The following is a 6,000-nucleotide window of genomic DNA, read 5'->3' on the forward strand; positions in this document are numbered from 1 at the left end:
CGGGAATAATACAAATCGACACCATTATGACTAAAAGTTTGCTTAGAAGTATTTCATACTAAAGCAAAGCGGAATTTGACTCTGGTAAGCGTATAGCAGAATGGAAGTGGGCTTGGACAGTAGCATGCCGAGTGCATGATGGATGTTGAACTTTTCCTACTTATTTGGCAAGAGGAATGTCAGCAGCTTTTCTTCTCAGTTTTCTATGGTCAAGCTGCACCGATAAAAAAAAAAAAAAATTCTACTGTATAGGTGTCACGGTTTAGGTCCACAAGATTATGTAAAAGGCAAGGTTCAAATAACAATATCTCTTTTAATAAACTTAAAGGGGTGGTTGATTATGATTTCACTTTTTTAACTTTAGTTAGTGTGTAATGTTGCTGTTTGAGCATAAACAACATCTGCAAAATTACAACGCTCACAGTTCAAAGCAAAGGGAGATATTTGCTTTTAAAGAAATCACTTTTTAAGGACTACAACAAACGGCTGGTAGAGACTACACCACATTCCTCCCGGGTTAGTGACATCACCAACCCTAGAATTTACATAAACCCCGCCCCCGGAACACGATTTGTAGATTATCAAGACAGAATATGCTAATCAATGACTAGAAGATAACTACACATAAGCTACATAAATTCACCAACTAACCATTCAGAAACGTCCTGTTGCTTCTACATGTTGTCACTTTCTTCTTGAGTCTCTCCATCATTGTCTGACTCCGGTTTGAACATAAAAGGCTAAAAGTTTTTTATATTTTCAGTGCATGTCTGTGTGAGTGCAAGCTGTTGAAGCTCCGCCCCCTGTGCTGGGAGCAGCAGCTCATTTGCATTTAAAGGAACAAACACAAAACAGTGCATTTTTGCTCACCCTTAAAAACTGACAACTTTAACATGCTATATAAAAATATCTGTGGGGTATTTTGAGCTAAAACTTCACATACACACTCTGGGGACATCAAAGACTTATTTTACATCTTGTGAAAATGGCATTATACCACCCCTTTAAAGAAAAAGCAAACAATACAATGGATCAGTGATGCAGCAATGCGTCTTAACACAAACAACACCAGCCAATAAACAGAATGATCTGAAGGGCTTAAATACACAATATAATGAACTAAATGCAAACAGGTGTGATATAATTAATCATATAATGAATTGTCATGACAACCAAGGAACAAGCGGGAACATAGAACCAAGGAAACGGGAACAAAGTGTCATGATTCTGCCTTGTCTCTGATTTTCCCTGGTCTTGAGGCAGGATCATGACAGGCCCATGTTTTGTGTGTAAGCACATGGCCATTTGTTTGGCTGTGTGCTTGCGTTGTCTCGTCATGTAACCCCGCCCCCTTGTTATCTCATCTTGTTATCATTATTGTATCATCGCCGTCACCTGTTTCCCTCATTAGTTTCTCCCTATTTAATCCCCTTGTGTTTGCTGTCTTGTGTCGGTTCATTGCCATACTTTATGTGATTCTCAGTGTGTAAACCTTCCTGTGAAGAACTCTGTCTTGTAAAGTCCTGATCTTGTAGCTGTTGTTAGTTTATTGTCTAGTTATCAGTTTAATCTTAGTCTAGTGTAGTTTGTCTTTGTTTTTGCCCACCAGCCTTGTTTTGCCCCATCGTGGGTTTTGTTTTCCCTGTTTTGTCTTAATAAATCTGTGTGTATTGCATACTGTCTGCGATTGGGTTCATCTCTCCTACAACCACATAACAGAATGAACCGACCAAAGCAGAACCCTGCAGACAGTTTGTCTTCCCCTGTTGATCAACCTTTGGCTCTTCTGGAAGATTGGTGGCTCAGAGCCGTTTCTGACTCGAAGAGGGGCAAGCTCCCGTTTCCTCCTCAGGGAGAACTGCCATTGAGGGAGTATGCTCAAGTCGTAGAAAAGAGGAGGTTCTTCTTACCTGACGATCTCCTTAATCGTTACCTCATCGCGGGTCTCAATGATCCACCTCCACTGGCAGAGCGGGAGAAGCTGGTCCGCCGCTCGTTCCGGGATATGGTGCTCTGCTTATCACGGAGGTCATCGCAGGGTTCCTCCTTGTCGTCTTCCCCTGGTATGCTGCCCGGGATCCCGGAGGGTTGCATTCTCGCTGTTGCTTCGCTGGGGGACCAAGCTCACTCCTCTTCTACGCCCGAGACACCCACCGCGTCTGTCAGCCTCTGCGGAAAGCGAGGAAGACGCTTATCGTGGGAATCTGCCTCAGAGTCCTCTTCGACGGAGTCTACCCTTCCTGGGGTTGTCTTCCCAACTCCTGCTACAGACCCCACGGAGATTCTTCAACCGGTCCCTAGTCCAGCTACGGGTTCCGCTCCGCGACCAAGGAGAAAGAGGAGGAGAAGGGGAGCCTCTAGTTCTTCATCTCAGGCTGCCCCTTGCGCTGTTCCAGAGCCCGCTCCTGCAAGCGCTGTTCCAGAGCCCGCTCCTGCAAGCGCTGTTCCAGAGCCCGCTCCTGCAAGCGCTGTTCCAGAGCCCGCTCCTGCAAGCGCTGTTCCAGAGCCCGCTCCTGCAAGCGCTGTTCCAGAGCCCGCTCCTGCAAGCGCTGTTCCAGAGCCCGCTCCTGCAAGCGCTGTTCCAGAGCCCGCTCCTGCAAGCGCTGTTCCAGAGCCCGCTCCTGCAAGCGCTGTTCCAGAGCCCGCTCCTGCAAGCGCTGTTCCAGAGCCCGCTCCTGCAAGCGCTGTTCCAGAGCCCGCTCCTGCAAGCGCTGTTCCAGAGCCCGCTCCTGCAAGCGCTGTTCCAGAGCCCGCTCCTGCAAGCGCTGTTCCAGAGCCCGCTCCTGCAAGCGCTGTTCCCGAGCCCGCAGTCGTGTGTGCTGTAGAGAGAGCAGCGGCCGATTCAGCTGCTGAAGCTGTCTTGCGGTCGGTTTCTGCTTCTCAAAAGATGCCTGTCCTCGTTGTTGCCGATGCATTGTCTCAATACTTAAAACGTCTTGTCCAAATCCTTGAAGTCCCCGCCATGTCTTGTCCTGAGTCTGTGAGCGCGGTACCCCAGTCAGCTGCCGAGAGCGCCGTACCCCAGTCAGCTGCAGCCAGTGTTGATCTGAGGCCAGCCACTCAGAGCGCTGTTCCTAAGTCAGCCACCGCTTGCACTGTTCCTGCTGATGTGTCCAGTCCTGTCCCAGCAGATGTGTCCAGTCCTGTCCCAGCAGATGTGTCCGGTCCTGTCCCAGCAGATGTGTCCGGTCCTGTCCCAGCAGATGTGTCCGGTCCTGTCCCAGCAGATGTGTCCGGTCCTGTCCCAGCAGATGTGTCCGGTCCTGTCCCAGCAGATGTGTCCGGTCCTGTCCCAGCAGATGTGTCCGGTCCTGTCCCAGCAGATGTGTCCGGTCCTGTCCCAGCAGATGTGTCCGGTCCTGTCCCAGCAGATGTGTCCGGTCCTGTCCCAGCAGATGTGTCCAGTCCCGTCCCAGCAGATGTGTCCAGTCCTGTCCCAGCTGACAGGAGGATGTCTGTGTCCAGTCCTGTCCCTACTAATGTGTCCAGCCCTGTCCCAGCTGACTGGAGGATGTCTGTGTCCAGCCCTGTCCCAGCTAATGTGTCCAGCCCCGTACCAGCTGTCACCCGACCTCTGTTTGTTTCCCCGGACACCCCTGTCACCACTTCACCCCGGTCTGTTTCTCCTAAGACTGTTCCTCGTGTTTCCCCAACCAAGTCTGCCCGGACCCCTCGCCCTCAGCCATCATCCTGTCCACCCAAGACCACAGTCCCATCCACCCACCCTGGACATTCCCCCATGAACTCTGTGTTGTCTCCACCTCCTCTGCCTTGTCTGTTGTTTTTGATTTTTCACCCCAACCCTGCTATTGTTTATTCATGTTTGCCGTTGTTGGTTTTTGTCATGTTTTGTTGGTTTGTGTCCATGTCTCAGTCCGTCATGTCACGTGTTTAGTGTTCCCTTAGGGAGCGTCTGGAAGCCGCTCCTTAAGGGAGGGGTTCTGTCATGATTCTGCCTTGTCTCTGATTTTCCCTGGTCTTGAGGCAGGATCATGACAGGCCCATGTTTTGTGTGTAAGCACATGGCCATTTGTTTGGCTGTGTGCTTGCGTTGTCTCGTCATGTAACCCCGCCCCCTTGTTATCTCATCTTGTTATCATTATTGTATCATCGCCGTCACCTGTTTCCCTCATTAGTTTCTCCCTATTTAATCCCCTTGTGTTTGCTGTCTTGTGTCGGTTCATTGCCATACTTTATGTGATTCTCAGTGTGTAAACCTTCCTGTGAAGAACTCTGTCTTGTAAAGTCCTGATCTTGTAGCTGTTGTTAGTTTATTGTCTAGTTATCAGTTTAATCTTAGTCTAGTGTAGTTTGTCTTTGTTTTTGCCCACCAGCCTTGTTTTGCCCCATCGTGGGTTTTGTTTTCCCTGTTTTGTCTTAATAAATCTGTGTGTATTGCATACTGTCTGCGATTGGGTTCATCTCTCCTACAACCACATAACACAAAGAGAAACATACTAAAAGTCATTTGAAAACGAGACCAAAACAGACTAAACTAAGCATAACTGTGCAATAGGCAGCCAAGTTTTTATTAAAGACCCATTTTGCCAGTGGTAAAGTATCCCTTGTAATTCAGTGAGGTCATACAAACATACTGTATATGAAAATGAATAAATTAATCCTGTCAGGGAACCATTTAAATTAATTTTTCATTCCATGAAATTAAAGTTACCAGTACAGTTTATTTTTATGTAACTTTATTGGTTCCTTTGGAACTGATGTACATGATTCAATATTGTAAATTCAACACAAGTAGTACAAATAGGTTCTGTACTCATAAAACGAGGCATTGGAAAGTTTGTAAGTACATCAGGAGTTTATTTAAATAACACTTGCCTGATGGCTTATGCTACCGCTAACCCGCACGTCGAGGTCACTTCAGTGGTTTGGGAAAAGCCCGTAAAAGTCCTGGCAGAAAGCGATGCATTTTTTTTTCTTTTTTCGAAGTGTTGACAAATTGGTGTTAACTAATAATTGTTGCAAACTGGTACTACCAACAAAATATTAGTGCATTCCTGAAACTGGGCGTTGTTACACTACATCCTTATGCATCGCTTTCTGCCAGGACTTTTACGTGCTTTTCCCAAATCACTGAAGTGAAGTCGACGTGCGGGTTAGCGTTAGCATAAGCCATCAGGCAAGTGTTATTTAAATAAACTCCTGATGTACTTACAAACTTTCCAATGCCTCGTTTTATGAGTACAGAACCTATTTGTACTATTGTAGAAGTTTGGTGCCATTCTGGGCATTATTAGTGGGGTAATTTACGAGATACAACCTTGGATCCATTAGCGCCTGCACTAAGCCTCTAACTTTAAAAATGTTTGACCAAGGGGGAAAAAAAGTTACTCTGAACCATCTCTTTAAGTACTTAGTAATGTTAATTAACATGTACTTACTATAGGGTTAGGATTAGGGTGTGGTTTAGGTTAGTTGCATGTAATTAAGAACAATTTATAGTAATTACAATAGTAACTGTAATGTGTGTAACAACAAGGACACTATAAAAATAAAGTGTTACTGAGAGTCATATGGGTTTAGAACAACATAAGGGTGAGTAAATGATGACAGCATTTTCATTATTGGGAACTATTGTGAGCTGTCTGAGCTATTCCATTAAATAGTCCTGTAGCGTGTCATGAAATAACATGTAATACTTATAAAAGAATCATGCTGTTTGAAATAGTTTGAGGATTAACAGTTGCCAGATTCCATCTCCATATTTTCAATTGTCACTGCATACTTCAAGTCCCTTGGTTTTGTTCACTGTATCGTGCTTCAGAATTCTCAGAAAACATGCATATTTCCTTTAGCATCTCTCAGAGAATGCAGGCACGGCAAAAGCAGTCTCGGCATGCCTTGGGAATAAAGACGAACAAAAGCCAGATGTGAGCATGTTTACTCGGCCCATAGTTTCTGTCGACAGCGCTGTACACAACCCCCTCCCTCCTCACACCCATATTTTTCCATACCCATCTAACTCTTCCAGTCCTTACAGCA

Source organism: Rutilus rutilus (assembly GCF_951802725.1).
Source record: "Rutilus rutilus genome assembly, chromosome: 19".
Lineage (NCBI taxonomy): Eukaryota > Metazoa > Chordata > Actinopteri > Cypriniformes > Leuciscidae > Rutilus > Rutilus rutilus.